Source organism: Mobula birostris, chromosome 7 (genome assembly GCF_030028105.1).
Source record: "Mobula birostris isolate sMobBir1 chromosome 7, sMobBir1.hap1, whole genome shotgun sequence".
Taxonomy (NCBI): Eukaryota; Metazoa; Chordata; class Chondrichthyes; order Myliobatiformes; family Myliobatidae; genus Mobula; species Mobula birostris.
Window position 1 is genome coordinate 32,062,405 of NC_092376.1, and position 24,564 is coordinate 32,086,968.

Here is a 24,564-nt window from a genome sequence, read left to right on the forward strand (position 1 = left end):
CTGTCTGTGGAGTTGGTGATATTCTCTGACATTCAGGTTCATACTTGTCGCCAATTTGTTGTGTCTGTGCACAACTACATGCAGTATCAATTAAATAAAAGCACACACGCAGGAGATGGCTTTAACTGGTGTATTCACATTGCAGTGAGAGAGAAAGAACAATGCTCATGCATAGGCAACAGATCAATACCTACTGCTGGCGGGGGGGGGGGTGTCATTGCTCTAAAAGAAATAGATCCATACATTACACTAACTACTACTCTACTGTGCTGCCCATTTAATCTCAGATTGTCCCTCGGACCTATCTGTTCCTGCCATCAACTTCTCTACAACAAAATTCCTATTTTTTATCCCTCTTTCTCAGTCCCTTTTCCACAGATGCTGCCAGAATTACTGAGTGCTTCCAATATTTTCCATTTTTATTTCTGATTTCTAGCATCTGTAGTTTATTTGATTATCATCTGCCCAGATGTTCTTCTCTCAAGGAAACTGTCCTCCCTATTGCAGCAGCGTTCTCCATGGATTATGGTGAGATATAAATGTCTACTACTGATTACCAGTTGGGTGCCTGCCTAAAGTGCTCTATTATCTAGTATAGATTTCCTTCAAAGTGCAGTGAGAGTTTGATGTGGTTGAGTTAAAGGTTCTTGAGATGCTTGCACCTGCACACTTTGAGGAGCTCATGTATGAGAAGGCTGAGCAAGTCTGCAGATGTTAGTCAATCTGAGTTTCCGACTACCAGTGTGGACATTGGTTGATATGATACAGGTGTTGAGAAATAAAACCATAAAACATAGGAGCAGAACGAGTCCATTTGGCCCATCGAGTCTGTTCCACCATTCCATCATAGCTGAATTAGTTTCCCTTTCAACACCATTCTCCTGCCTTCTCCCTGTAACCTTAGATGCCCTTATTAATGAAGAACTATCAACCTCTGATTTAAATATACGCAATGAATTAGTCTTCACAGCCACGCATGGTAATGAATTCCATAGATCCATCATCCTTGGCTAAGAAACTCCTCCTCATTTCTGTTCTAAAGGGATTTGCCCACTGATCCTAGACACTCCCCTGTTGAAAATATTCTCTCCACATCTGTTCTGTCCTGACCTTTCAATATTCATTTGGTTTCAATGAGATTCCTGCTCATTCTTACAAACTCCAGTGAGTACAGGCCCAGAGCCATCAAATACTCCTCATATGTTAACTCCTTCATTCCTGGGATAATTCTAGCAAACCTTCTCTGGAACCTCTCCCATGCCAATGCATTCTTTCTTAGATAAGGTGCACAAAAATACTCACAATGCATCAGATATGCTCTGAAAAATGCCTTATAAAGCCTCAACATTACATCCTTGCTTTTATATTCTAGTCTTCGCGAAATGAATGCGATCATTCCATTGACCTCCTTACTACCAACTCAACCTGCAAGCTAACCTTGAGGGAATTCTGCAGTAGGACACCCAAGTCACTTTGCACCTCTGATTTCTGAATTTGCTCCCCACTGGGAAATTGTCTACACCTTTATTCCTTCTACCAAAGTGCATGACCATGCACTTCCCTACACTGTATTCCATTGGCCACATTTTTTCTTATTCTGCTAATGTGTCCAAGTCTTTCTGCAGACTCCCTGCTTCCTCAACCCAACCTGCAGTTCCACCTATCTTTGTAGCATACACAAATGTGTCTGCAAAACCATCAATTCCGTCATCCAAATCATTAACAATAGCCTGAAAAGTCGCAGACCCAACACTGACCCCTGTGGAATGTCTCTAGTTATCGGCAGCCAACCAGAAATGGTAGCTGAAGAGACTGTGGAGGCATTAATAATGATCTTTCAAGTATCACTAGATTCTGACATGGTTCCCGAGGACTGAAAATTGCAAATGTCACTCCACTCTTCAAGAAGGGAGAGAGGCAGAAGGAAGGAGACTTTAGGCCAGTTAGCCTGAACTCAGTGGTTGGGAAGATGTTGGAGTCCATTGGTAAGGATGAGGTCTCAGGGTACTTGGAGGCCCTCTGATACTTTCGAATTTCTGTCTTAATGCTGGGTCTTCCGCAAAGAAGACTGATGCAAAATACTTGATCTGTTCATCCCTTGTTTCTTCATCCCCCCATTCCTATATTTCTAGCGGTCTGGGGTTCACTCTTGACTTCAATTTTGCTTTTGTGCTGTCTTTGACTTCCCTTGTCAGCCACGGTTGACTCACTCTCCCTTTAAAATGCTTCTTCTTTAGCAGTAGAGTCACATTTCTTTGCTGAACCACCCCTACTTTCAGGGTGTGGGCTTGTTTGCCATTGCACTGAGGAAGATTCTAACTGGAATGATATTATGCTTTAATTGCTTATTACCTCCACTGGCAGAGTTGTAATTGCAAAATTACTAATCACTACTTTTTTCTGTCAGCTCTTTCACACAATGTACGTGAGGCTTGCTGTAGAGAACTCCACACGAGCTAATTCTGTGCACGGTTCTTTCTCCTCAAGCACTTCCCTCCTCCCAATGTTGCTTCCTGCGAAAAATTCCATCTTGCAGCAACTCAAATTGAAAGGTCAACGGTTCAGCCTGGTTGTGATCAAGAAAGCAGAGAGTGAGCCCTTATGGGTGATGTGGAAAGAAACATAGAGGAAGGTATCTAACACTAGGATGATACAGTGGAGGTCTGGCAGTCAAGGGAAAGCAGAGAAATAGAGTGTTTATGAATTTCTCACATATAGAATTAGAATATAGGAGATAGAGAACCAATAGAATTTACAACTCTGCCTTTCCAATAAAGAAGTGGTGATTGAAGATTATGTGTGGAAAATTACCCATTAACACAACTTGTCAGGCTATAGTGGTAAACTGGAAGATATTTTATGCTCTTTGATTTTGGCAGGCTAATAGCTAAAATGCTAGTGTGTGAATGAAGTGATCTTGTTTGGCTTTATTCAGGATGGAACCTGCTGAATTCACCAAACAGAGGTATTGTCAAGACTTCTTCAGTCATGGCATACAGCCCAGCTGTGGAAACTGAAAACCTGTTTGCTGTGTCTCAACAAACTGCTGTTATTCATTACCACTCGTTCTCCACCCTTCTGCACCTTGAAACTAGAACTACGCATGACCCCATATAACCCTCCTTCAACTACACATGAGCTGTGCTTCACACAATTACTCTGTTGGGCAAGGCCCCAGTAAAGAATTCCCAATGCACTGAATTCTGGTAATCTCATGAAAAATAATAAACAGGTAGGTACTGATTAGATTGGGTTTGGGTGTACCTCTGCAGATATATCCACAGAATTTAACTATTTCCAAGAACTTTTTGGAGGTTATATTATAAATAGATTCTGAAATCCCATAGCTGGGGAACTCTCTGGGTTTGAGCCAGAGGCTTTGATACTTCAGGAACATTATTGTATATCTGAGGACTTCTGAGCAAACTTCAGGGCACTTAAACTTAACACTGCATGTTCATCTTCTAGTCATCCTGGCTTTACATCAATGTGTTGGATCCTCCTGTGTCTTCTAACTACAGGCCACCATCCTCTGTCTCCTGGCCTTGAGACTGCCTGTATCTCATGCACTCTCAGTCTTTCCAGATGCTGTTCCCAGATAGTGCATGAGTAGCTAGTATTGAAGAGCTGGAGATGCACAAGCGCCAGCTTGTAAAATCCAGGCATCTGTTCAATGGGAGTGTTTTCAGGTATATTTAATACCCAACTACTTAACCTTTGCTTTTATAAATTGCATGGCATTTCCCAACTTCCTGTTGAAAGATCTCAGCCCAAAAAGTCAACAGTTTATTCCTCTCCATAGATGTTGCCTGGCCTGCTGAGTTCGTCCAGCATTTTATTTCTCTTCCTCCTAACCTAGTTGTTTCTCACCTTTCAACCAACTCCCCCTTCTACAGGAAAATCTTTACTCTCTTCTAACTCAGTAATTCCCTCTGTTTGTAGATTTTATTCCCCACTTCTTTGCTCTCTGGCATCTGCAAGTGAGGAAATCAGAGATTCAAATACACAGGGGGGTACTGAGGTCAAGGTCTTGAAGCGTATTGGTTAGATTTGAGTATTGAATACCGAGCTGTGGTCAATAAAGAACATCCTGATGTATACATCTTCACTCTCCAGATGTTCCAGGGTTGAGTGAAGATCCAATGTATACAGCGTTATAAAAAGTAGTTTGAAGTGTTTACAGTGCAATGTGGTGACTGAGGTAATAGACGGGTGGAAGGGTGGGGGAGCTAACTAGAATGGTTGATCAGATTAACAGCCTGAGAGAAGAAGCATTTAAGATGGTGAGCTTTTTGTTTTAATAACCTTGCGCACACTTTCCAGAAGGGTGCTTTTGGAAAAGGCTGTTTGCTGGGTGGGGAACGTCCACTGTTCCTTCTAAGCTGCACAGGTACACAGTCGTACAGAAACTAAAGTGTTCCCGCTCACATAGCCTTTGTTGCCGCACAGCTGGAGTTTTCTTTTATGTACTGTAATATATAAAGTGCCACATAGTTTTCAGGCAGTGTAAAAATTCCCTGCTCAGAGCAATGGTTGGTCTGCACAGCTGTAAAAAAAATTAGAGGAAACTTCAGCAACGCACACAAAATGCTGGAGGAACTCAGCAGGCCAGGCAGCACCTATGGGAAAAGGTACATTCAACGTTTTGGGCCGAAACCCTGCCAAACAGTCTCCAGCATTTTGTGCGTGTTGCTTGGATTTCCAGCATCTGCAGATTTTCTTCTGTTTGGTAATGTTTACAGTCCTATTAAACCATTCAGTGGCCTTCCAGCTTGCCTTTCTGGGAGTTGGATTTTTTTTAACAACGAGTATTATTGAGATGGGTAAAGTACTTGAAGTGAGAGAACAGTTCAGAGTGTCAGTTAGCTGTGAGGACAGATAACAAGCTAACAACCTACAACAAACCTAACACCTATTGGGTGGAAGAGCTTACAGCAAGATCCAGTGATCACTAACAGCCAGCAATCAACAAATTTACAACCTTGGTACTATTGAATCTTAAATGAAGTTACAGTCACTTGTGTAAGTGTACAATTGCCTGCAGCAATCCTGAACAGTTTATTGGCTGTAACAAGAATTTGAAATTTATGTCTATGCAAACTACAATTGGATTCAGTGTACAGTACCTGTTTATACAAAGATTATTCTAAAGGAATAATCTTTTCATAAGTCTTCTGATTGCCATAGAAGAGAACTGTCTTTACAATTTGAAAATATCATATTTAAAATGCATTTAATGTAATTTGAAAAAAAATGAAGTATGATTAATATTGTGATCGCACAACTAATTAGTAAATTATTGTGAGATCACAATGGTAATTATTCTACATTTCATTGCATCCTTTAATAACATTGCTTGAGCTGGATTAGAAACATACTGTATATGACATATATATACCTCAATAACACTTAGTGTTCAAATCTTACTCTAGAAAGTGAAAATAGACCAGAGTAAATAGTGATTTAGTGGACCAGTGTACTGACTATTTTGATACTGAGCCCCGTCAAAGTAAAAAGCTGCAAGGTTGATCCCTGGTCCAGACTGAATTCGTTGATGTTAACTAGGCAACCTTTGGAGGTTTTTCAGATAGTTACCATATTCCCAGGATAGGAAAGGAATAATTAGCCAAGGTATATGATCCTGGTCACCGTTCAATGATCCCATTTTTGGAAGAATTCACATGCTGGGGTGTAGGATGGTTTGATTCATGAACAGCTGTGGAGCCCCTCACCCCAGGAAGGAACAACATGCCAACACACAATACTTTGCAGTACATTGTGGGCTGTCCAAGGAACTAGACAGTCACTGCCTTCAAAAGAGAAAAGGGGAAAAGAGAGGGACAGAATTTATCCGCAAAGTAGTTTATTCCTGCTATATTTAAAGAGCCACTGTGTTGATTAAATTGCTGTTAAACATAACTGCTTTATCAATGACCTTTTTTTTCATTATAAGGTCCGGAATATTGAAAGGCTGAGATAGTGTGGACATGGATGGAATATTTCCTATAGTGAGGGAGTCTAGCGCCAGAGGGCACAGCTTCAGAAGAGAAGGACGAACCTTTAGAACAGAGATGAAAAGGAATTTCTTTAGCCAGAAGGTGGAGAATCTGTGGAATTCATTGCCAAAGACGGATGTGGAGGACAAGTCATTGGGTATATTTGAAGCAGAGGTTGTTAGGTACTTGATTAGTTAAGGAGTCAAAGGTTATGGAAAGAAGCTAAAAGAATGGGTTTGAGAGGGATAGTAAATCAGCCATGATGGCATGGCAGAGTAGACTTGATGGGCCAAATGGCCTAATTCTACTTCTATGCCTAATGGTCTTCTAGTCTAAGTGGGATATTCACTAATCATAACACAGTGTTTTGTTCCATTCAAAGCAGTCCACAGCTGCATGCAACAGGACCAAAGCAACAACGAGCCAATGTGTGGATAAAGAGCAAGAGACAGTCACAAAAGTGCCAGGCAACATCCTTCTTCAACAAGAGGGAATCTAATCACCTGCCTTTGACTACTCAGTGGTATTACAATTGCTTAGTCCCCACCATCATCACTGTTAACTGGACATATAAGTGGACAGACACGTAAATAGTATGGCTATAAGAGAGGCCAAGTGACTCACCTTATGACACCTCAGACCCATTCGATCTTCATAGCACAAGCAGGGCATGTGATCAGAATCAGATTTATAATCGCTAACATTGTCGTTTGTTGTTTTGCGGCAGCAGTACCGTGTCATACATAAAATATATTATAAATTATAATATATATACACAGGAGATTCTGCAGATGCTGGAAATCCAGGGCAACACACACTGGAAGAACTCAGCAGGTCAGGCAGCATCAAATCAACAGTTGATACTTCAGGCTGAAGCCCTTCTTCAGGGTTGGAAAGGAGGAGGAAGATGCCAGAATAAAAAGGTGGGGGGAGGGGAAGGAGGGCAAGCTAGAAGGTGATAGGTGAAGCTGGGCGGGTAGGAAAGGTAAGGGGCTAGAGAAGAGTGAATCTGATAGCAGGGGATAGTGGACCATGGAGGAAAAGGGAAAAAGGAGGGGGAGGTGATAGACAGGTGAGAAGAAAAGGTAAGAGGCCAAACTGGGGAATAGAAGAAGAGGGGAGGGGAAGGTAAGGGAAAAAGAAGAAAAAAGAGAGAAAAAGAATTACCGGAAGGAGAAATCAATGTTCATGCCATCAGGTTGGAGGCTACCAGACTGAAAATGAAGTGTTGCCTCTCCACCCTGAGAGTGGGCAGAAAAGGAGGCCATGGACCAACGTGACAGAACAGGAATGGGGATAGGAATTTAAATGATAGGCATCTGGGAAATTTTGAATGATGGAGCGGAGCTGCTTGACAAAGTGGCCCCCAAATTTATGTTGGGTCTCACCAATGTAGAAGAGCCTACATGGGGAGCACTGGATGCAATAGGTGACCCCAACAGATGCACAGGTGAATTCACAGGTTGCCAGAGCTGAAAGAACTGGGGTCTTGACTCCAGATGAGAGAGGTGAAAGGGCAAGTGTAGCGTTTCTCTTGCTTGCAAGGATATGTGTCAGGAGGGGAATTAGTGGGGAGAGACGAATGGACAAGGGAATCATGAAGAGAGTAATCCTTGCAGAAAGTGGAGAATGGGGTGAGTTAAAATGTATTTGGTGGTATGATGCCATTGAAGATGGCAAAAGTTGCAGAAAATGATATATGGATTACAAAGGCTCATGGTATGGCAGGTGAGGACCAGGGGACTATCCCTGTTAAGATGGTGGGACGATGGGGTGAACGCAGGTATCGGAGAAATGGAGGAGATGTGGGTGAGGGCAGTATCAATGGTGGAGAAAAGGAAACACTGTACTTTGAAGAAGGAGGACAGATGTCCCTGAAATGAAAGCCTCATCCTAGGAACATATGTAGTGGAGATGAAGGAACTGAAAAAAGGGAGTAGCATTTTTACAGGACACAGGGTAGGAAGAGGTATAGTCAAGGTAGCCGTGCGAATTGGTAGGTTTATAAAAGATGTCAGAAGACAGTTTGTTTCCAGAGTTGGAGATAGAGAGATTGAGAAAAGCGAGAGAGGTGTCAGGTATGGATCGAGTGAATTTAAGGTCAGGGTGAAAGTTGGAGGCAAAGTTGATGAAATTGACAAACTCAGCATAGATGCATGAAGCAGTAGTGATGCAGTCATCAGTGTAGTACAGAAAGAGTTTGGGAGCATTACCAGGTAAAGAATGGAACATGCTTCTTCTATGTAGCCAACGAAAAGGCAGGCATAATTTGGGCCCATGCAGGAGCCCATGGCTATCCCTTCAGGATGGAGAAAGTGGAAGAAGATGAAGGAGAAATTGTTGAGGGTGAGGACCACTTCTGCCAGCCAAAGGAGGGTGGTGGATGAGGGGAACAGGTGGGGTCTTCTGCTGAGAAAGAAGTGGAGAAATTTACTCTAAGGCCTCCTTGATGGAGGACTAGAAGTGTACATATGTGTGCACGTGTGTGTGTCTATATATATATATAATGGAATCAGAGGCTCCAAGCACCAACTACTGCTAGACAAAGCAATCATGTGAGACTCCAAGACCAGGCAAACGAACCTAAGCACAGCCTGGATTGACTAGCAGAAAGCGTACGACTCAATGCCCCACACATGGATCCTGGAATGTCTGTCTCTGTACAAGGACAACAAGAGGCTAAGGACCTACATCAGGAACTCAATGAGCCATTGGGGGACAATGCTAGAAGTTAACTCAAAGCCAATAGCACGTGACCATCAGATGTGGAATATACCAGGGTGATGTACTATCCCCACTGCTGTTCCGCATAGGCTTGAACCCCCTCAGCCAGACCATCTCAAAGAGTGGATATGGATACAGGTTCAAGACTGGAGTGACCATCAGCCACCTCCTGTACATGGTGACATCAAGCTGTATGCCAGAAATGAAAGAGACATTGGCTCATTAATCCACCTGACAAGGGTGTACAGCAGAGACATCGGGATATCATTTGGACTGGAAAAGTGCAGACAGATGGTAGTGAAAAGAGGCAAACTCATCAAGACTGAAGGAGTCAAGTTACCTGAAGGCTACATACCAAATGTACAGGACAGCCACAAGTACCTGGGTATCCGACAGGTGCACGGAAGTCACGAAGAGGACACAAGGAAGGCTGCAACATCCAAGTACCTCCATAGAGTGAGACAGGTCCTAAAAAGCCAGCAGAATGGGAAGAAGGAGATCAGAGCCATCAACACATTCACCCTACCAGTCATCAGATAACCAGCCGCAATAGTGTGCTGGCTAAGGAACGAACTGGAACCGCTGACATAAAGAGCTAGAAACTACTAAAAATACATGGAGGATTCTATCCAATGTCAAGCAACTGTACACCTGTTGGAATAAAGGAGGACAGGGACTTGGAAGTGTCAAGGCCGCAGTCCTGGAAGAAATATGAAATATCCATGAGTATGTCAGGAAGACAGCCCCTAAGGATGAGCTGCAAGGAGAATACCTCTGACAGCAGGCAGGGGACATGGAAATGGAAGTAGGTGAAGCAAAGGCCATGGCAAAACAAGCCACTGCACGGGATGTACCATCGCCAGATATCAGAGATGGCTGACACAAGTCCTGTCGAGGGCTGGAATGGCAGGGTTGAGGGACAGCACAGAGACACAGCTCATGGCTGCACAAGAACAGGCACTGAGTACAAGAGCGATAGAAACTGGTCTATCACAGCAGACAAGATCAAGATGCAGATTGTTCAAGGAATCTGTAGAAACCATCCCACACATAGTAGCAGGGTGTAAGATGCAGGCAGGGATAGCGTACGTTGAATGGCACAACCAAGCTGCAGGAATTGTATACAGGAATATCTGTGTTGAGTATGGATTGGACACTCCCAAGTCCAACTGGGAAACGCTTAAGAAGGTAATGGAGAATGACAGAGCTAAGATCTTGTGGGACTTCCAAATACAGACTGATAAGCAGCTACTGGCCAACCAACCAGACATAGTAATACTGGACAAGGCACAGAAGAAAGAAATAGTAATAGATGTGGCAATCCCGAATGACAGTAACATCAAGGGAAAAAGAATATGAGAAGCTGGAGAAATACCAGGGCTTGAAAGAGCAGATAGAAAGGATGTGGAAGGTTAATGCCAGAGTAATCCCAGTGGTGATAGGAGCACTTGGAGCTGTGACACCTGGACTGGGAGAGTGGCTCCAACAAATCCCGGGAACAACATCCGAGATCTCGGTCCAGAAGAACACACTACGAGAAACAGCAAGGATACTGTGCCAAACCCGGAAGCTTCCAGGCTTCTGGTAGAGGACCCGAGACTAAAGGAAAAATACACATATACATCACCCATGGGGGGGGGGGGAAGAAAACATATATATATATTTATATCTTCTTTCACTGACAAAGGTATAACCACATTATCTGTACCTGAAACAATACAGAGGAACAAAAGTTGACTTTAGCATAAGATGAGAGAGGAGACTATTGTTAATTTGCCCATGTAGAATGTGACAGAAATCACAGGGGTAGAAGATGATGAGGCATTGATAAAATCATCCACAAGGCTTTCTTCAGCCAGCACCCCATCCTGTGAGGGCTGGAACGATCCCTTGAAGACATAGATGTGTTGTCAGCTGATTGGTAACAACGTTTCCTGCAAAACAAAAAGAGAAAATATCTTATTTGTGGTGGAACAGATGGCTTAGTATCGACAGGAACGTAACAGTGTCAATCAGTATATGAGGAGAAAAAGTGGGATGAAAAGTATTGCCCTTACTGGATGAGTGGATTGAGGTAGGATGGAGAATATTGTGATTGGTAAGATGGTGGCAGTGGGAAATGTGGTAAGTGGTAAAATTATCATGACTATTTGGTGAGGTTGTTGACCTTTCTAAAACTGTGCAGGCCTGCTGCCTGAGCTTTGTTTCTTGGCATCAATCTCTTTGGTCTTCTCATGCTCACTGGTAATGAAGTCATTGGCTGGTGGAAGGTCTGTCACTAGGAAGAGGACAACTGTATGCATCGTGCTTGCCTCTGCCATTTCCAGGTGAAGATAGACCTGTGTAACCTCCATGAGATGGTGAGTAACGTCGGGAGTGGAGGGGACTAGGACCAGAGGGCACAACCTCAGAATAGAAGGACCCCTGTTTAGAACAGAGATGTGGAGGAGTTTCTTTGGTCAGGGTGTGGTGAATCTGTGGAATTCATTGCAATAAATGTCTGTGGAGTCCAAACCATTGAGTATATTTATAGTGAAGGTTGATAGGCTCTTGATTAATAAGGGTGTTAATGATCATGGGGAGAATGCAGGAAAATGGAGTTGAGAAGGATAATAAGTTAGCCATGATCAAATGGCAGAGCAGATATGAGGGACTGAATGGCTTAACCCTACTCCTATGTCTTGTGGTCTTATGGAATTATTCATGTTATGTCAGGCAGAGAAGCAGGAAGATTTGTTCACCTATTTCTGAGCACAATCAAAGTTATCAGCCAGAAACTTTTCTCTTGGAACAACGTAAACAATTAGAAATGAAAACAGAGATTACAGGAAACACTCCGCAGGTCAGACACCATCTGTGGAAAGAGAAACAGTTAACGTTTCAAGTCTGGGACCCTTCATTAGAACTAATAAATCATAGTGTAATGTAGCAATTAAACTCGGAGAAGACTGGGACTAGTGGCTGATTATGTTCAGTAGTTGAGTCAAGGATAAGAGGATGTTGATACGATCTTCCATATAACTGGGGCAGAGGGCAAAAGAAACTTCTATCCACAGAAGGTTGTGTGGCTGTGGAATTTGTTTCCTGAAGTGATTAACTTATTCTAACCCACAGGGTGCTTTCATTAGGTTTTCTGCTTGGAATTGCAGGCTTGTGGTTGTTTTTACTTGTATATTAAAAATAAATTGGTGGTGATGTGTGAACAAGGGCTCCTTGATACTCCAGAGAATTTATTTGGGTGAGTACCTAATCATGCAGACCAGGAGGGTTTATGATCTAGGTTCCAAGTAATCATTTGTGTTCAGTGTATTTTTCTAACCAGCAGAGTTGATCCAATTGACCTCAGTATCTCCTGGAGAGGGTTAATTGTTCGAGTACTTGATCATAATTGCAAGTCAAGTTGTAAGGGAGGTGCCAATGGATGGACATGGGGTGGGGACAGCTATGGATATGACTAATATGTTCCCACATTTGAAGCAAAGTGCCAGTGCTCAAATAATATATATCAATTAGATAGATGTTTATTTAAAAGCAGTAAAACTAACAATTTAGTGTCATCATGTTCTAAATCACTGAATAGATCAGGCATTTGATGTCTTATAGGTCAATGCTTGATATAGCGAAACTCTGTCACTCGGGTATGAGAAACTTGGGTAATGGAAATTATTAGCATGGAAACAGAAATAAGTAGATTCATTTTATTAGTTTAGATGCTCAGTGGCCACTTGATTAGGCACCTTCTGTGCTTAATCAATGGGTATTGAGTGTATGTTCATGGTTTTCTGCTGCCGTAGTCTATCCCCCTTCAAGGTTCGATGTGCTGTGCTTTCAGAGATGCTCTTCTGCACACCAGTGTTGTAAGACATGGTTATTGGCGTTACTGTCACCTTCCTATCAGCTTGAAACAGTCTGGCCATTCCCCTCCTACCTCTGTCATTAACAAGGCACTTTTGCCCACTGAACTGCCACTCACTGGATGCTGTCACATGATTCGCTGTGACAGCTGGTGTGTGATAATCCCAGGGGATCAGCAGGCTCTGGGACACTCAAGCCACCCCTTCTGGCATCAACAATCATTCCATGATCAAAATCACTTAGATCACATTTCTTCCCCATTCTGATGTCTGGTCTGAACAACAACTAAACCTCTTGATCACGTCTGCATGCTTTTAACATTGAGTTGCTGTCACATGATTGACTGATTAGATGTTTGCATTAAGGAGCAGATGTACAGGTTTACCGAATAATGTGGCCACGGGGTGTACTTCCTTATATTTCCCTTCTTTCTAAAGTACTTGAATAATAAAGTGCTTCGTAAAACCTAGCAATGATAAAGTTCTGTTATTATAGTCAGATGTCCTGAGCTGTTTCAGAAGAGCATCGTCAAATTGAGGCCTAATTTAGAGATGACGGTAGATATGTGGAGGCTTTGGAACTTGGGCCTATTGTCATCAGCGATTTCCTTGAAAGGCACTCCTGCATTTGGCACTTTGACAAATTACCCAGTGAGGCCTCTCACTGTCTCCTTGGGAAAGATGTTCTTGTTCTTCGGTCACGCTAATTCTCCATGCTCTATTTTTTGCACCTCACAAAAAAAGAGCAGAAACTATATCGCTTTGGCATTGCTGATCAGGGCCTCACGTGATTTTATGTTTGTGGTTTTGTGCTGGCTTTGAAAGCCAGTTTGTTTAACTTTTTTGATCTCAACTTGGGCGGCTGAAGAAAGGGGCAGAACTGAATGGTAGCCCTGGGTAGTCAACCAGTAATAATGTACTTAAAAAGCTTTGCATGTAATTTATCTGTATAGGGAGGGGGTGGCTCTTGCACATTCCTGTGGTTTTGGCAGAGTCCCTGAATGAATGTCTCAGAAATTTAAAGGAGAACAAATAGCATTGTTTCAAGTCTTTTTTAAAATCATATAATGACACCATTGCATCCATAAATTTTCTGTTACAATGTCACATGTACAGTAGCTTCCAAAAAATTTGTAAAGGTAAAATATATACTTGTTAATGTAAAACCCATTAAAAAGAACTATTCCTTTGTTAAAATGCCAAGACAATGGATGCAGATCAGTACTCGTATAATCGATGATAAAAAAGATAGTAGAAGAATGACAGGAAAGGTCAGATTACATCTGTAATTTACTGATGATTTTAACCCATGTATTGTTGTGACATGCTTTTGATGGCTGTCCTCCTTAGACAGTCTCTTGGGATCAGGAACGGCTTGCTTCCGTTCCGATGTTGTAGGAACTGACGGGGGCTTTGTGGAAACAGAGGACTCTTCCACAGATAGGACAGATAATGCCCGATGGGGGTGAGTCGATGAATAATTTGTGAGCGGGTTTTCTGCCATTTAGAGAAGGCTTCTGTGCTTACAATGTGTGGCCTCAATGTTCTCAATAGAGTTCCAAATACTCAGACTCAACTCTGTGTATGTTTGAGCCAGAAGTTCCCAGGAATCAGTTTTGACTTTGAACCCATTTTTCAGCTTTTCTGTTTGTCCTCATGGTAACCTCATCCTACAGAGCTGGAAAAAGAAGGCAGTTTCAGGAGTCTGGAGTCAAGTATGTGAGTGCCGTGTTCTGGCAATGTCTGGAGAAGAGTGATGAAATCTACCTCTCAAATTCTAATACCTTCTGCAATATATCCAGTCTGAGCTTTTCATTAATTGAAAGTGTTTTTTAAACTAGTCTTCCAAACGAGTGAATTCTCATTCTTTTTTTCCCAAAGTTGCGCCACTTTCCAAAATCTCTAGTATTACCAGAGTTGACCAAGGGTATAAAGAGCTCAAATATTTAAACCTGGAAATTTCTGGAACTGAATTATCATTCTGGGAGGATACTTCCCTTACCAAAGCTTCCATGTGAAAAAGGTGCAAATTCTCAACTAGCTACTGCTTAGAAATGCACCACAAGGTGAATAATGATGATATCGGCTGAGATCCTTCATGGGTCCTGATGAACAAACACAATCAGAATCAGTTTTAATATTCCTGGTATTTGTTGTGAAATTTGTTGTTTTGTGGCAGGTAATAGAGTCTGACCTGCTGAGTTCCTCCAGCATTTTATGTTTGTTGCTCTGGATTTCCAGCATCTGTAGAATCCCTTGTGCTTACAAGGTAAATTAGCAGCACAGTTTGTTTTATGGTAGGACAAACCAGATTACCAACATGAACACCTTAAAATGATGATGAGAATATATGGAACACAGGAATGTTCCTTTTGACCCAAACCTTCTAAAGGAGATGCACCACAATAGAAAAAAAAAATCAAAGTTAAAATCTTTTTTGGTTGTTAAAGGAGGTTAAATTTTGACAGGCACCGAAGAAGGACATGCTGTACGATGTGGGATTAACAGATGCGCAGGCAACACACCAACCTTGAGCTGTTTGCTCATTTCCATCTCTGCTGCATCCTAAATGCACTAATTATGTTCATTAGGTGGATTCAGCAGATCGCCAAGGTGGTGAGTGGGTAGGTACAGATAGGTCAGACTGGAAATGGGATGGAAAATTACAGTCACAGGCTGACATTGAATGGCAAATTTCCTTTGCAGAAAGAAAGTTCCTTTGGAATGCTGAAAGGTGAGGGGGGTAAGGAAGATGTAAAGATAAAGAGTAGCTTTATTTGTCAGATGTACATTGAAACATGCAGTGAAATGCACGATTGCTGTGTGAGTGAGTGGTGCACAGATGTTGCTCATTTCTGGCGCCAACGTAGCCTGTCCTCAGCTCACTAACTACAACCGTACGTCCACTGAATGTGGGAGGAAACTGGTGCCCATGTGGGGGTGGGGGTGGGGGGAGAACCGTGCAAACTACATACAGACAGCGGCAAGACGAGAACCCTGATCGCTGGCACTGTAATAGCGTTTCACTAGCCGCTATGTTACCGTGCAGCCCAAATATGTCTGGAGGTGTAATCTTATTGAAGGTGCTGGAATGAGGAAGCCGGTGGGGTGAAAGGTAAGGAACAGGGGAAATCCATCCCTGATCTGTCCATTTGGAAAGGGGGTGAGAGCAGCAGTGTGGGAGATTGAAAATTCGTAGTCAGCGGCTCTGCCGACGTGTTAGAGATAACTATGGTCAAGGGAAAAGGAACCCACATCAGAGGTATCTATGTGGAAAGGCAGGTATGACTGAGATAGAGAATCTGGAGGCATAAAACAAAATCCTTTCAGGAGGCAGGCAGAGGGTAAAGATTATTGAGATAGTAATAGGAAGTTTGTGGATTTGTTATGGATGTCTATCTCTCTCTTGATGAACAAGACGAACCAAACCAGAGAAGGCCTTGGATGTTTGTGCACCCTGACATCCATGGAAGAATTGACTGGGGAGCAGGTTGCGGGCAGAGCTGAGATAATTGAAGATGGCACATCATAACTCAATGATGCCATGGTAGTATGATAGAGCACAGAAAGTGCTAACATTTGACACAGAAGAGAACAGCACAAGAACAGGCTCTTCGACCAGATCCTGGCACTTTACATAATAGTGCACTCAAGCAGAGCCAGTACACAGTGACAGTTTTTATTTATAGAGTTGTACAGCACAGAATCAGGCAATTCAACACAACCTGTCAGTGCCGACCGTCATGCCTAGCTCCCTAATCTGTGATCGAATGGCTTGCAACCAAGGTAGGAGGAAAGAACACACCAAGTGTCAGCTCACCTGGGCGTAAAGTCATTCATCGCCTCTGCTGTACATGAAGAACTCAATGCAGCAGGCCACAGAAAAAGACTTGTTGTTTTACATGACCAGTGTATTACTGACTTGGCTTAGGACTTTGGGCAAAACCTGGAAGTGACGACATTTCCACTGGCATAGTTGAGGCACCAACCGTGCAACAGCTTCTGATAGTTGTCATCAGAGCTTCTTCTACAGCACAGTCAAGAGCCCCTCAACATCTGAGCACCACTCGTACTGCTTTTGTGTACTTCTGCTTTTCCCCATGCAAGCTTAGGCAGCGGAACCATGACCGTGCCAGGTAATAGAGTTCGCCAAGTGTTACACCAGTCCATGTTCTGCCTTCCAATGAAATGCCAGGATCTACAAGAGTGGCATTGGTCTCATTGTATATTCATCTCTCCGGAGCAAATTTACTCCTGACACTTTGCTACGGATCTTCCTGTTGCCAGCTCGCCCGGATAGCTGGCGTCCATCTAAAGCTGCTGGAAACCTTCTGGATCCAGAGGTACTTGAAGTTTCCCTGCCAATGGATTATGAATGTTGTATGGAACATATTTTAAATTAAAGGCATTCATCTAGTGATTTGAAGGTCGCTAGTTCGAGCCCTGGCTGAGGCATCGTGGAGAGGGGAGATCTGCAGCATGGGCAACTGCTGCTCTTCCATACAACCTTGCCCAGACCTGTGCCCTGGAAACTTTCCAAGGCTCAAATCCATGGTCTCATGAGACTAACGGATGCCTAAGAATATTTTAAATTGTAAACTCAATATGGAACATTTCTTTGTGGTGGCTTTTTTGTTTATTTTCATGATGGAGAGACAGGAAGATCTGAAGCATGTTTGTTAGTTCTTTCCTGGAATACAAATGTTACTGAAAATTATTATGTATCTCTTGCAGTTGGGAAGTTGCTGAAATCGATTGTTAGGGATGAGATTACGGAGTACCTGGAGGCACATGACAAGATAGGCCAAAGCCAGCATGGAAGAAAAATCCAGTCTGACAAACCTACTGCAATTTTTTGAGGAAATTACAAGCAGGGTAGACAAAGGAGATGCAGTAGATGTGGTGTCCTTGGATTTTCAGAAGGCCCTTGGCAAGGTGCTGCACATGAGGCTATTTAGCAAGATAAGAGCCTATGGAATTACAGGGAAGTTACTAGCATGGGTGGAGCATTGGCTGATCGTCAGAATACAGAAAGTGGGAATAAAGGGATCCTATTCTGGCTGGCTGCTTGTTACCAGTGGAGTTCCACAGGGGTCAGTGTTAGGACCGCTGCTTTTTACAATGTATGTCAATGGTTTGGATGATGGGATTAATGGATTTGTGGCTGAATTTGCCGATGATACAAAGATAGGTGGAGGAGCGGCCAGTGTGGAGGAAACAGAGACTACAGAGAGAATTAAATACTTTAGGAGAGTGGGCAAAGAAGTGGAAAATGAAACACAATGTTGGAAAGTGTATGGTCATGCACTTTGGTGGAAGAAATAAATGGGTAGACTATTATTTAGATGGGGAGAGAATTCAAAATGCAGAGATGCAAAGGGACTTGGGAGTCCTTGTGCAGGATACCCTAAAGGTTACCCTCCAGGTTGAGTTGAAGAAGGCAAGTGTAATGTTGGCATTCATTTCTAGAGGTAAAGAATATAAGAGCAGGGATGTAATGTTGAGGCTCTATAAGGCACTCGTGAGACCATACTTGGAGTATTGTGGGCACTTTTGGGCTCCCTATTTTAGAAAGGGTATACTGACATTCAAGTCAAGTCAAGTTTATTGTCATTTCGACCGTAAGCTTCTGGTACAGTACACAGTAAAAATGAAACAACGTTCCTCCAGGACCATGGTGCTACATGAAACAACACAAAACTACACTAGACTATGTGAGACAGCACTAGACTACGTAAAACAACATGAAAACTGCACTAGACTACAGACCTCCACAGGACTACATAAAGTGCACAAAACAGAGCAGGGCAGTACAATAATTAATAAACATGACAACTGACACAGTAGAGGACAAATTACAATATAATAATAAATGATGTAGATGTCAGTCTATTCTCTGGGTATTAAGGAATCTGATGACTTGGGGGAAGAAACTGTTGCACAATCTGGTCGTGAGAGCCTGAATGCTTCGGTACCTCTTGCCAGATGGCAGGAGGGAGAAGAGTTTGTGTGAAGGGTGCGTCGGGTGCTTCACAATACTGTTAGCTTTGCGGGTGCAGCGTGTGGTGTAAATGTCTGTAATAGCGGGAAGAGAGACCCCGATGATCTTCTCAGCTGACCTCACTATCCGCTGCAGGGCCTTGCGATCCGAGATGGTGCAATTCCCGAACAAGGCAGTGATGCAGCTGCTCAGGATGCTCTCGATACATCCTCTGTAGAATGTGGTGAGAATTCGAGAGGGTTCAGAGAAGATTCATGAGAACGATTCCAGGACTGAAAGGGTTATGTATGAAGAATGTCTGGCAGATCTTGTGCTATGTTCCCTGGAGTTCGAGAGAAGGAGGGAGGATCTCATAGAAATATTCCAAATATTAAAAGGCCTGAACAGATTAGATATGGCAGTTATTTCCCATGGTAGGGTAGTCTAGGACAAGAGTGCATGACTTCAAGATTGAAAGACATCCATTTAGAACAGAGATGTGGAGAATTTACTTTAGTCCAAGGGTGGTAAATCTGTGGAGTTTGTTGCCACAAGCAGCTGTGGAGGCCAAGTCATTGGGTGTACTTAAGGCAGAGATAGATAGGTTCTTGATTAGCCAGGGCATCAAAGGGTATGTGGTGAAGGCAGGGGAATGGGGATGACTGGAAGAATTGGATCAGCCAATGATGGAATGGCGGAGCAGACCTGATAGACTGAATAGCCTACTTCTGCTTCTATATCTTATGGTCTTACCTCAAATTTCCCTTGAACAAGGAGGCAGATAGGTGTCAACCACTTTGGAGAAGTAGAATCATAAGCTGGCCAGACCTGGGAACCAAGTCGGTTTTTCTAACAGTCTGGTAGTTACCTTTACTGGAAAAGAGACTAAATTCTTTAATTTTGGATTCATTTAATGAGTTGAATTCAAGTTCTTCAGCTCCCATGGTGGGTTTCAAACTTGGATCACTGGATCACTGATCCAGTCCTTTGGATGCTAGTCCAGTAAGTTAACAAACATACAGAACTGGAATTATGGATTTGACTATTCCATTTTAAGGACAGAAAGATTTGTTTGTATTATCTCATCACTGTCATCTTCACACTCAGCCTTCTTATCTTCTAGCAACATAAATGGTGACAAAAGCTGTCTCCTCCAGTTATTGAGGTTGGAGATGATACAGCTAACCACTGTGAATCTGAACACATGTTCTGGCAGATATGGCAGGTTTCCTATAGTCAGAGGCACCACAATGCAGTCCCTCTCCAACTTTGTTGTAGTTATGTCTCTAGATGTTGACAGATTCCCACTGGGAGATTCTTATAGAACTACATTCTTCTTCACTGAGGTTCAATTCAGAGCTCTGTTCCCTGAACAAACTTGTTGATGTCTGTTCCATAGCTGTACTAACAGGAGATCACCATCGTCCATTCTCATGTCTTGTGTGATGCTTCTGAATGTTGTACTTGTGCCTTATAATCTTTAATCTGTTCCAGTGTCTCCATTCAACAGCTGTTTATAGACAATCCCAACCATTTCACAATTAGAATTCTTCTGTACAATTTGAATTCTTCTGAGCAGTATTACTTTTTGTATGGTTTTAATTTTGTGTACTTTCTAATTTATTTAACAAAAAGAGGATATTTTACTTAGTTTCTTTCATTCTTTTAAACTAATTTATTCTGTATTTGTAAGGTATATTTGAAGCAAACATTACAAAATGACTGGGGGGTGGGGTCTGTTTTGATAATCTATCAGTCAAGGAGTGGCTTTCAAACCATTAACCTATACACCAGCTGTGGCTGGTGTAAAAATGCTTGAATTATATAATTTCATAGCATGAAGAGAGGCTGTTTGGCCCTTGTGCAGACTCTATATTAATTCCATGCCCCCATTACCACCTTTCAATACTCTAAACTTTTCAAATTCTCTTTTGCAAGTCATTACTGAATTTGTATTTATTGCCTGGCAGTTATTACATGTCAGATCCTACAATTCATTGTTTAAAAAAAACCTCCTCCCTCCTCAGTTCTGGTATCCATCAACTTGAAGCCATGTTCTCAAGTTATTGGCCCTCCTGCCAATGGAAAAACTTTCTCCGAATACTTTCTTCTGGCTCTGTGTGAGTTCTTCATTTTAAAACATTTCATGCTAACAATGATCTGGCTGTGCCATCGGCTAATGTCAAAAATACAATACAGTGTTTAGGAATTCTGATGAGCATAATGCTGCATTAATGCTGTGCCTCTCCCTCCATGAACATGTTTTGTGCCTTAGATTGTTAAACAGCTTATTTGCTGTGGGGCTGGGTCCCATTGCATTGTTCTCCTTTTCCCGTATATGCACAAGAATCAGATTAACAGTTGCCTTGACTATCAAAATACAGATCGTGTTACCCTTTCCCTGGGCCCTCTGGTATGATTAAGTCAGCCCCACCTGCAGATACATAAAGAAGTTGCAGTCACTAATGTTACTCATACTGAGATCTTACTGGAATCGCTTGAGGTCAATAATGGATTTATGCGTAATAGACAAGTGTGCAGAAATCCTTGTTTGACCTCAAGCAATTCCAGTTAAAACATTGGTTAACATTGCTTTGAGTATTTCAGGTAAAAAGAAGTGGCTAAGGCTGTCTTTGTCATAAGGAGGTGGCTGGGAACGGACCCAAGTGCAAGACACAGACACTGAAATACTAGGGACAGGACTAGGATACAGGGTGAGGGCAAGGACATGGACAGGAAAACCGGGAACCTGGAAGAGGACTGGACAAGAGAGCTAGGAGTGGGGCAAAGACGTGACTTGGCTGGCAGACAGGACGAGGCTGGAACCAGAGACTTGAGGCGAGGCTGGAGACCAGAGACTTGAGGTGAGGCTGGGGACCAGAGACTTGAGGTGAGGCTGGGGACCAGAGACTTGAGGCGAGGCTGGAGACCAGAGACTTGAGGCGAGGCTGGAGACCAGAGGCTTGAGGCTTGGGGTCTTGAAGCTTGGCTTGGGGCGAGGCTTGAGGCTTGGGGTCTTGAAGCTCCTCCTGGGCAGAGCGCGGATCACCTGGGCAGGACGTGGATCTCCACCTGACGGAGGCAAGGGACAGGAAGGCACAGAACCAACTGCAGGGTAATGGCAATATGACCTGGCTTACCCGATGGAGGCAAGGGACAGGAAGGGACAGAACCAACTGCAGGGTAATGGCAATATGACCTGGCTTACCCGATGGAGGCAAGGGACGGGGACAGAACCAACCGTAGGGTAACGGCAAGACGGCCTGGCTTACCCAACGGAGGCAAGGGACAGGAAGGGACAGAACCAACCGCAGGGTAACGGCAAGACGGCCTGACTTACCCAATGGAGGCAAGGGACAGGAAGGGACAGAACCAACCGCAGGGTAACGGCAAGATGGCCTGGCTTACCCAACGGAGGCAAGGGACACGAAGGGAACTAGGTACAGGGTGGCTCCAGGACATGACTTCAGGCGAGACGAGCTGAGAGTTACCAGCAAGACAAGGCAAGGCTTCAGGCAATGCAAGGCAAGACAAGAACTTCAAGTGAGCCAAGAGTTACCAGCAAGACAAGGCAAGGCTTCAGACAATGCATGGCGAGACAAGAACTTCAGGCGAGTCGAGAGTTACCGGCAAGACAAAGCAAGGCTTCAGGTGAGGAAACAGAAGGCAGGGGAAGGGATACAAGGAGTAAGGACAAGAACAATCCAGCAGCCACGCCCTGGTCTCTGGAGGTATTTATGCAGCCAGCCCAATGAGAATCAGCTGCCTACATTAGTACTCAACAGGAACAGAAACAGGGTAGAGAGGAAAACCTGGAGCAAGGGTCGATGGACCGGACTGTGAACCGGAATGCAGACTTCATGGACCGGACCATGACAGTCTTAATTTGTCAAATAGATCCGCAACTAAACATTTTTTTCCATGGGGATTCATTCGAGCTTTTTGTATGCACTTTTTAAATGTTTTATGTTCATTTTTCCAACTTCTTCAGAATACACTCAGTGGCCACTTTATTAGGTGTCTCCTGTACCTAAGAAAGTGGCCACTGAGTGTATGCCCATGGTCTTCTGCTGCTGTAGCCCATCCACTTCAAGGCTCCATGTGTTGTATGTTCAGAGATGCTCTTCTGCGCACCACTATCATAATGTGTGGTTATATGTGTTACTGTCACCTTCCTGTCAAGCTTGAACCAGTCTGGTCATTCTTCTCTGACTTCTCTCATTAAGAAGACATTCTTGCCTGGAGAACTGCTGCTCACTGGAGGTTTTTGTTTTTTTTACACTATTCTCTGCAAACTCTAGGGTCTGCTGTTAATGAAATCCCAGATGATCAACAGTTTCTGAGATACTCAAACCACTCCATTTGCCACCAACAATCATTCCATGGTCAAAGTCACGTAGGTCACATTTCTTCCCTATTGGTGTTGGGTCTGAAAAACAACTGAACCTCTTGACCACGTCTGCATGCTTTTATGCATGGAGTTGGTGCCACATGACTGGCTAATTAGATATCTGCATTAACGAGTAGCTGTGCTTATGTACCTATTAAAGTGGCAACTAGGTATAAATGCCAAAATGGAAGAAGCAAAATCAGAAAATGGAAATACTCATCTGATCAGTTTATGTCTGAGGAAAGAGACAGAGTGTTCATGTTTCAAGTCAAAGATTTTTTAAGTATTATTACATGAGTTAAAATTGCCCACTATCAGACCATTTTAAGTACAACTCACTCTTATTTCAGCTTATTCAAGTTAACTCACAATAAAAAGGGAAGAAAGGGAAAATTTATAGATCAACTTCAGAGAAAAGTGAAGAAACAAAAATGTCCTTAATCTTACAAAACATTGAGCATTGGTTTCCAGAACTTCAGAAAATGAGTAATGAGTGGCAGATTTCAAGAGAGCCGTCTGCCCAAGGCTTTGAGCCATCTCTGAACGTCATGACAGATCTTTCAACTCATATCCTTCTCTGAAGGAGATTTCTATTTGAAGTGCATAAGGTATGGAATTATCTGTCTGATCTAACTGCACAGACGCTGCTTTTGTGGTCAGTGCTCTTACCTCATTGAACAAACAAGAAGAACCTTGCATACTGCAACATATGCAGTAAGTTCGCAGGAAACACACCAAATGAACCTCTCTATTGATGGATAACTAGCTGTTGATGGAAATCATTGCCACAGATATCTGTGGAGGGCAAGTCATTAGATTATTAGATTAGATTATGAGGACATGCAGTCCTCTTTTATTGTCATTTAGAAATGCATGCAGTAAGAAATTATACAATGTTTTGCCAGAATGATATCACAGAAAACATATGACAAACCAAGACTGAAAAACTGACAAAAATCACATAATTATAACATATAGTTACAACAGTGCGAAGCAAAACCATCATTTGATAAGAACAGACCATGGACACGGTAAAATCTCAAAGTCTCTCGAAAGTCTCATCATCTCACGTAGATTATAAACCTCCAGCGCCGCAAACTTGCCAAAGCAGCATCCCGGAAGCATCTGACCACAGTCCGACTCCGAGTCCGTCCGAAAACTCTGAGCGTCCGACCAGCTCTCTGACTCTGATGCAACGAGCACCATCTCTGCCGAGCGCTTCAACCCCGGTCCTGGCAACAGGCAATAGGCAAGGCCGAGGATTTGGGGCCTTCCCTCCGGAGATTCTCGATCGCACAGTAGCAGTGGCAGCAAAGCAGGCATTTCAGAAGTTTCTCCAGATGTTCCTCCGTGCTTCTTCACGTCTGTCTCTGTCAAATCAGGATTGTGAACGGCATCCTACTTCACAGATACAATATCATTCGCAACGTCCGCGCGCGCTACATCACGCCGCCATCTTCTCCTCCCTCCTGATTCATTTAAAGCTGAGGTTGATAGGTTCTTGATTAGCAAGGGTGTCAAAGGTTATGGGAAGAGGGCATCAGAAAGGGGCTAAGAGGGATAGAAAAATCAGCCTTGGAGGAATGGCAGAGCAGACTCAATGATTTGCATGGCCTTATT